Below are 9643 nucleotides of genomic sequence, written 5' to 3' on the forward strand. Positions count from 1 at the left end.
GTTCATCATCTAAAAACGCATATTTAAGGTTAGCAGGAAGAGGCTTAAGTTCGGGTTTCTTTACCTCTTTAACAGAACAAACCGGGCGAACTAACCTCTTCAATTTGGTGCTCTCCGGCTCAGATTCTCCACCATTAAGAGCCAACTCCAGAGCATCCACTTCAGCACTCCAAGAACTGCTATCACATGCAGAAGACTCACAACAAAGCACTGCCTCCAAGGGATCTCTTTCGAGAACTTGGGAGACGTTATCACGAGTAATAAAATCAACTACATCTATACGATAGCATTGTTCCTCCTCTAGCATGGGACTTTTTAAGGCACTATTCAGATTAAAAGTCACCTTATCATCCCCAACAGACAATGTCAATTTCCCACTTTTAACATCAATTACCGCCCCCGCCGTGTGAAGGAAGGGTCTACCTAAGATTATGGGAATTTGAGAAACCTCCTGCATGTCTAATACTACAAAGTCTACAGGTATATAGAATTTACCTACTCTAACAGGGACGTCCTCTAAAACACCTAAGGGGTATTTGACAGAACGGTCGGCCATTTGTAGAGTGATATTGGTAACCTTAAGCTCACCCATATTCAGTTTAGTACAGACAGACAAAGGCATGATAGACACACTAGCACTTAGATCACATAAAGCTTTATCAATAAATACAGTGCCAATGTTACATGGGATGGAAAAGCTCCCGGGGTCTTTAAGTTTAGGTGGAGACTTGTTTTGCAAATAAGCACTACATTCTTCAGTGAAAGCTACAGTCTCTACCTCACAAAAAGCACGTTTCCTGGTCAAAATATATTTCATGAATTTAGCATAAGCAGGAACCTGTAAAATTAATTCAGTAAAAGGAACTGTTACCTGCAAATTTTTGACCACTTCCAAGAATCTGCCAAACTGCTTGTCTAGCTTATTCTCGAGTTGTCGGTTTGGGAAGGGGAGTGCAATAGGTGGTACTTGAATATCTGCCCCCTTCTTAACCTCAGTTGTAGCCTCATTGTCATTGACTACCTTTTCAGCTTCCTTTTCATCCATAACTATCTTCGGGATTTTCTCACTGACCAGATCACTAGAAGACACCCCGGAATCAACCCCAACCGGCATAGAAGGACCATCATAATCCCTACCACTCCTCAATGTAATTGCATTAGCAGTCTCCCTATTTTCGGGCTGTGAAGGAAATTGGCCTGGTGGCCTCCCTGCAATAGTAGTAGCCATCTGTGCCAACTGTGTATCAATGATCTTGTTGTGAGCAGTAAGAGCATCGATTTTTGCATCCTTTTCACTTAGAGATTTTTGCATTTGTAGCATCATGTTTCTCATCTCTACTAGCATAGGGTCAGGCTATGTGGTTTGAGGTGGTTGTGGTGGAGGTGATGTGTGTTGTCTAGGGAACCCAGGTGGTCCACTAGACTGTTGGTTGTAGTTGTTCCGTGGTTGGTAGGGTTGGTATGGTTGTTGTGGTGGATGTTGTACTTGGTGAGGGTTCTGGATATTGTTGCTCCTGTAGGATAGTAGAGGGTTGTTTTTGTATCCCTCATTGTAAGAGTTGGAGAATGGGTTATTTTGTTTGTAGGATTGAAATGCGTGACATTGTTTAACAGAGCTCCTACATTTCGGTGGATAATGACCAGACATTCCACAACTTTCACAAACAGTAGCAGGTTGGGCACTCATAGCAGCTACACTAGTAGGTTGGGTAGGTTGAGTATTGGCTGCTTGCATATTATCAAACTTATAGTGTAAAGCAGTCAATTGGGCAGTTAATTGTTCAATAGAATTTAAAGCATGCTTACCACCCCTATTAGATAGACCTCTAGGATTTCCATACTGGGCATTGTGAATGGCTATCTCCTCAATCACCTCCATAGCTCTAGGCACCTCAAGTTGCATGAACCTCCCACTGGCAGCCGAATCTAACAAACATCTAGACTCATTGCCCAGACCATTATAAAACTGCTGAATCAAGAACCAATCTTCCAAACCATGGTGCGGGCATTCTCTTTGTAAATCCTTGAATCTCTCCCGGACCTCGAACAAACTCTCATCCGCTTGTTGTGAGATACCTAATATCTGACCCCTCAGACGAGCCGTTTTCTCAGGTGGAAAATATTTAACATAAAAAGCAAGAGCCAAGGACTCCCAATTAGTGATTTTCAAAGTCGCCCGATTCAACCCATTAATCCACAGTTTAGCTTTCCCACTCAAAGAGAACGGGAAAAGTATCTCCAGAGTCTGCTCCGGAGTCAATCCCTTTTGCTTGATGGTGGAACAATATTGGATAAAGGACTGAATGTGAAGATTCGGATCTTCACCTGGTTCCCCACCGTACTGGCGTCTCTCGATCATGTTAATCAATGCAGGCTCAATCTTGAAGGTCTCAGCTGCAATAGAAGGCATGATCGCCTTTGGTAGCACGGACAGACTTGGCTTAGAATAGTCTGTAAGCCGTGGGGTAGGTGGCGGTAGCAGATTTTCGTCACCCATCTCTATCTCTGAAACTGAATCTGTATCTGAAGGAAAAAGATCGCCAATATTATGATCAGAATCAGAGTAATTCCCACACTGTGCAATGAAAGTTCTTCGTCTACGAAAGGTTCTTTCGGGCTCAGGATCGAATGGAGTAAGATTACTAGTACCTACGGTCCTGGGCATAGACAAAAACTACAAAACAATGTGAGATCCGGTCTCAAGGAACGTGAGTTCCTTGAGTAGTAACAAACAATAATCTAGGATAAGCAATCAACAACAGAAAATAAAACTGTTTCCCCGGCAACAACGCCAAATTTTGACAGGCTAAAGTCGTATCACCTAATCAAAAATAACCTAAGGTCCACTAGCTAGGTAGCAAGGGAAGTCAGGATCGAATCCACAGGGAAACAGGCGTTCTTTCTACTATCAATTAATTAATCTAGACCATTGTGAACAAAAGTTGGTTGATGGTTTGTATGCTAAGACTTCGAACGATAATTAAACAAGAATGAATCAATATATTAAGGAATCTAGGGTATAGGTTCGCCAACAAATAATAATCCAGGACATTGAACAATCACGATAATCAACAAAGTAATTAATTAGACTAGCATGCTCTCTCAAGTCGATACTAATCATAGACTCATAATTAACGGGCTCTCGCTACGTATTAACTCTAATTCCACCTATTGACACAAGCCTAAACATCAAATTGCATCTCTCGAATCTTAATTTGACATTGCATAACTACCACAATTAAACCTGCGCAAATCTAATTGTATAGTGAAATAAACCAATCAATAGGAATCAATTGCAATGCCAACAATCATAATCATTCAATCATCCCTTCATATTATTCATGGATCCCCAACCCTAGAAATTAAACTACTCAAGCATGTTGACAATAAACAAAGCAATAATCATAATTGAAAGCATTATTAAAGCAAGACAAAGAATTAAAATAAGAAACAATACCTATTTGGAGAACAAAGGGAAGTGAAAGCGTGAATTTTTATTGAGAATTAAACTAAGTGTTTTTGCATAAATTAAAGAGAAAACTAGGCTAAGGGAAATAATACTAAGGTTCAATACTAGAAAATAATGTGTCTCTAAAAATATAAGGGGTTAGTATTTATAGTTTGCCCAAAATACAAGCCAAAAACCGGAAAGAAAACTCGCGCATAAGTGCAGGAGGTTGGCGTCGCCCGATCGGGCGTCGCTTCGCCCGATCGGGCGATCCACTCGATAGTCGGCCCGATCGGGCCAAAATACGCCCGATCGGGCGGTTTGTGAATTCTCCACATAGGCTCCAGGATGACCGCCCGATCCGGATCGGGCGAGCTGCGCCCGATCGGGCGCGCGTTGATGAATCCAAACTGCTTCAATTCCGCCCGATCGTTGCATTTCGCCCTCAGCTTCCAGGGCGATTTGCAATCTTCAGTATAGCTCGCCCATATCACTGAGTCTAACTCCCGGGGCTCAACCATAAGCATCCAAGGCTCCCGAAAGTCGACGATGAAGGTCCCGAAATTCCTCGGGCTCATATAGTGGCCTAGATCAACATGAAACGGGTCTAAAAAGACCAATTTCTCATAATCAAACCTGAAACTCAAGGCACACTCAATAACACACATTAGTACTAGAAACGACTCCTAAGAGCACGTTTGACACATAAAAGTACTAAGGGACGGGGGTAAAAATACTATTTAAAACATGCATATCAATTACCTACAAGCACGAGTATTTCCTTCACTTTCCCCAGTGGAGTCGCCACTGTGAGGGGGTCGAAAAAGCACGAGGCTAATGCGTGACCTCGTCCCTCGTGGGTGTGACGCTTCTTTTTGTCAAATCAAGTGTAATTGGATTTCCTGTGAGTTTACACCCAATTGACTAGTAATATAGGAGTAGCCATTCAGTTTTGAACGACAATGAGAAAAATTGACAGAACCCGGTTATCGTGACATAAAGGGAGTGCAATTATGTTTGACCACGATGGCCGTAGGTTCCCTTATGATCCCTGGTGGTGGGGATCGCTCAACGTACACCCGCAGGGTAGAGATTGAGGGTTCGGGGGACTGTAACTACCGAGAGGAGTACTCGCTCTTCGATAACTCCAGAGGCAGGATATCCTTACTAGCTCAGCATAAATAATTGAAGGGACATGCGTTAACTATTAAACTATTCTGAGTTGATTTTAATAATATGCAACATATAGTACTAGATCGAGCGCGATTATCTGATTTAGATTGTTTTAAGGGACCTAGCATGATAATCCAATTTCCCAAAAATATCATATTTATTAGGCGTGATCGAACAATCAGATTTAGTTAGTTTAACAGTTCATAAAAGGGCGAGGAAAGCAATTAAACCATGGAAAAGGGACACATTACGACGCACCCTTGAGAGGTGCGTCACGATTCTCAGAAAACTAACCACTTTGACTTTGCTATTTCTCCTTTTATTTAACGAATCTCAAATTATGGGACGGGATACGTTCTTTTCGATTTATGGATCGATTGCGACAGAACGCGTGATCAGTTTTGCAGCGTGAGGCTTAGGCTTAGGGGTTCAGAGTCAATACTCAGAATAATAATTGTATGTTGTGTCCTTTTCACGTCGAACTTAAGGCCCTATTTATAGAAAAGAGTTCGTGGAAAGATAGAATTGTAGAGCTCTAATCCACGAGGAATTAGGAAAGAATACGTCCCAGGTAATTTCAGCGCCCAGGCCTGGGCGCCGAAGATTTCGGCGCCCAGAGCCAGGCGTTGAAAATAGGATCTGGGCTGTTTTCTTAGTCAGATTCGGATTCCTAAAATCCGGAGTGTTTGAGACTTAATTGAGTCTTTTAGTGCGTATTAACCTTATGACGGAATGCGTCTGGGCCCGTTATGAACTCTAGGCTCGTTAGGATTTTAATTAATACGTAACTCTTACTTTCGAATCATATTAGGAATAGGATTCTCTCGCAATTTCTATCTCATTTAGGATTTATGTTGGAGTGCAACACCTAATTCTGACAGGTTTCTATCTTTTATGACTTGCCACTTTTAACAACTACCCATTACATCAGTTACTATTTTTAGCAGGTTTCCATAAATAGCAGGTTTCTATAAATAGCAGGTTTCGGGTGAAATGAAAAGGGGAATTGAGATTCGTTATTTTATAGGAGATGCGTTGTCAAGTGGAGATTTACGTTTTTATCATCGAACCTTCCCTTTCGGGAATGGGGACAAAAGTAGGTGTCTACAATGGGTCATCACACGATCAATAAGGCATAGCCATGATCAACACATACAAACAAAGCACGTAATCAGCAAAGCTGAGTACTACATACTAAAACAATCATAACCCTAACATGATTCTATTAAACGAACAATCCTAACATGATACTAATAAAACATAAGTAAGGGCAAACAAAACATATTAATTTGAAGACCACACTTGACTAGACTAGGCTAGACTGAACTAGACTTTTATAACTAATATTATTTTAATTGAAATAGTCAATGGACTGAGTAGCTACTAGAAGTCTTCATTAAGGAAGACGAGGTACGGGCGCGACGCCGTAACCCCAATGACCTGCGATATCGAGGAACTTTTGAATAAAATAGAACCGGTGATCAATCCGGCCCCAGAAAAAGCCATAGGCGACCTATGACCCCAACTCCTGATTGTCCGTCACTTCAGACGTGCACAACCTAAAGCTATTACTATTCAGTTTCACTTTACATGATTTACAGATTAATACTTTGTTATGACTCAACAATCACATAAGTCATACAATCAACAATTAATCACAACTGTTTTTATCTTGGAATTAAATAAGTGATCACAAAGGTATAAATCAAGAACTCATTCCAATTAATTCAACCTTTCCTTTAACAACGATCAACCCCTCTATATGGGTATAAGGTTTCAACTTACTAAACAAGGTCCTCGGCCCTCATAAAGTAGTGAAAAGCTAAAAGGGAACAATGATCAATCGATCTAGACCAATATGTATGAAATAATATAATGTTCCCAACCAACATGTTTGCATCAATCATCCATACTAACATGTTATAATTCTCATAATAAAATCCATGTTCAACACGTTCATCCAACAACATTAAACATGTAAATCTCAACATAACCAAGTTCAAAGGCATAACATAACCAAGTTCAAAGACATTACAACATGGTTTCAACATAAGCACACATCCCCAAGCACACAGGTATGTACGTACCTTGTGTAAACAAACTGATAGGCCACTTTAACACTTTTAAAAGTCGCCTACAGAGAATTCTCCGCCTAAAACAACCAACAAAGATTCCCAATCAACTTCTAATCATCCACAACTATAATAAAGCATTCTAAATACATCCTAAAAATATTAAGAACCTTCCCCAATATCAAAACTTGAATATTTGATTTCCTAGCATAACAATTACTGAATTAAAGATTGAAATTCGTTGAAAACTCATCGCAAACATCATACTTTAATTTTTAGCAATATAAACTCGTTTTAAAACTTCGCCAAGACCAACTTACATTCTTAGAACACCGAAACAATGAATTTAATAATCCCTAATCATAAAACTGTGATTTAAAACCATTAAAGTTTTAAAATTCATGCTTTAATAATTAAAACTCGTATTTTAATCGAATTATACAGTATGAAAATTAACAACTTAATTATATAAAACATATAATCTGAAAAATTATAATTAAACCATAAAACTACAAATCTAATCCAAGAAAACATGAATTAAATTAATAAACATAATTGAAACCCTAACTTAAACATGATTAAAAAAATCTGAAAACAAATTAGTTTATAATACCAACATATAATCTGAATTCTAAATATAAATTATCAAAACTAATAATTAAATTATGAAAACCTTAATTAAATTATTAAAACAAAAGTATTACATTAATTAAATTATTACATTAATTAAGTAAAAGGGTAAAGGATTAACCAAAAAGAGAGAGAGAGCAAGGCTGCCGGCAGGCAAGGCACGGTGGCAACAGGAAAGGTGCTCGCGGGCTGGGCGGCACGACCAGCGGGTACAACCGGCGGTGGTGGCTCGACTGGTGGTGTAGCGTGCAAAAGAAGAAAGAAAAGAAGAGGAGGGATCCGCGAGCAAGAGGGGAACAAGAAGATCGGAGGTCGTCGGCTGGTGCTGTCGGCGGCGACGAAGCAGTGAGGGCATGGTGGTTGCGCGGCACCCCGGCACGGAGGTACTGGTTCGAATCATCAGAACCAGTGAGTGAGAGAACAAAAAAAATGAAAGAGATAAGGAAAGAATAAGAGGGAAGGGAAGGAAGAGAAGTTACCAAGCTGAGGAGGCCGGTGGCGCAGCAACATGACGGTGGTGGCAGGGTGTTGCGGCGGCTGACAAAGGAGAAGAGAGAAGTAGGAGTTCTTTTACGTGAATGCTGAAACAAGAGGAGGTATTTGAGATCTTTGGTTTCACGTGAAGAGGTTTGGGTTTGTTTTGGGTTTATTTATTTGGGCTTTACCAATTTGGGCTAGAACTAGGATTGAGTTTAAGTGTTTGAATCCAAACCAATTATGACTGTTTTCCAAATTCAAACGGTTTTCGTAATTCGATTTCTTTTCAACATAAAATTCTAAAATTATTTTAATTTCATAAATCTTTGAAATATTTAAAACGTATAAAAATAAATATTTGTTACTTACATATTTATTTCTAAAATTCGTAAATTCTATTTAAATGTAATTAACTAGACGTTAAATTATATTAATAAAATGTATAAAATTACGGGGGTTACAGTCCACTTTACACAATTTTCCCCCTAGCTTCTCGAAAACTCACAGACTTATTAAAAGAAAAAGAACTCACAGACTTCCCAAAAAATTTAAAGTAGACCCACAATGCTCTCTATTTCTCGCTCACCCTCATGCCTCTCACCGGTCGTCGCAGCCGGGAGAGTTATTGTTAGAAATTCTTGTTGAAAGTGCAAAAGAAAAGAGTGAAAAAGTGAGAAGGGGAAAAGTCTCACATTGATAAAATACCAACTTTATTCCTTGTTTATATTTGGGGGCTTGAGTGTAATACTTGTTTAAAAGAGTATGAGAGTGGCATGGGTGGAGACATAAAAAACACGTGCGCGACCGACCGTGACGGGCAAGGGCCGAGGGCCTTGGTCTTTTGGGAATGCGGTTCGTGGGCGTGAGGTGGGTTTTGTGGGCCCGTATATTCTTTTTGGTCAGAAGCAGTTTGGTTAATTATTTCTGTAACGGTAAGAAGAATTAATCAACCCAATAAATGTTGTAATTGCTCCACTACTTCAGTTTTTTTTTTCTAGCCGTTTTATGGCTGTTGCAGTTCCCGGAAACTCTCAGTATATATTTTCCTCTTCCGTTCTTCATAAACATATTCATAGACACCGTTGACTCAATTTTCTCTCTCAAATACTCTTATGTTCTAGGCAAATATCCTGGTCTCCAATCGAGGCTTGTGAGTGCACACAATCCTTGGTGTCGTGTTAACCCTAGAGGACAACCTCAAGCGTTCTACTGCTCCTGGGTAGTGCGGAATTGTCTTTTAGAACAGTGGTTCGGCCACGGCGCGAAAATCGTTCAGTTCGTATTTCGTAACATCCAGATAAGTTGTTATAATTGTTTTTTCTAACAATCTAAAAGACAATATGACTTTCAATTCGAAATTCTTGATTCTTGATATGTCTAAGTTAGAACCTCTTGATGGAAAGAACTACAAACGTTGGGCTGTTAGGATGCGGTTTTATTTAGAACAAATTGATGTTGCGTATGTTATTACTGATGTTGTGAAACCTAATGATGAATCTGATTTGCATGATTTTGAGTTAGAAGTTTGCTAAGGATGATAGGACATGTAAGGGCATGTTGCTGCATCATATGTTTAATGCATTGCTTGATATTTATATGGGTTATAATCATGCTAGGGATTTTTGGGATGCATTAGATAAGATATATGGAACTTGTAACACCCCGACAATTCTCCTTTTTCTAGAATAACCCTTTTTATAAATATAACTATAGAGAACTATCAAACTATTATCGCCCGTGTGAAAACGTAACGGCTTATTCAGAATTTTGCAGCGGAAAACATAAAACTACCTTTAGGTTTATAAATAGTCAATTACAAAGTTAATTCCCAAAACCAATCAAC

The 9643-nt window shown here is 39.4% G+C and overlaps 1 non-coding gene across 1 annotated transcript; it reads left to right on the forward strand.

Annotated features, from left to right (window-relative positions):
• Window positions 1-1991: 1991 nt before the first annotated feature.
• LOC130462155 (small nucleolar RNA R71) lies at window positions 1992-2098 on the forward strand. The gene has a single exon (XR_008922293.1). It is a non-coding gene; the product is annotated as a small nucleolar RNA R71 (small nucleolar RNA).
• The last annotated feature ends 7545 nt before the right edge of the window (window positions 2099-9643 follow it).

The sequence above is a fragment of the Spinacia oleracea genome, chromosome 5 (genome assembly GCF_020520425.1).
Source record: "Spinacia oleracea cultivar Varoflay chromosome 5, BTI_SOV_V1, whole genome shotgun sequence".
Classification (NCBI taxonomy): domain Eukaryota; kingdom Viridiplantae; phylum Streptophyta; class Magnoliopsida; order Caryophyllales; family Amaranthaceae; genus Spinacia; species Spinacia oleracea.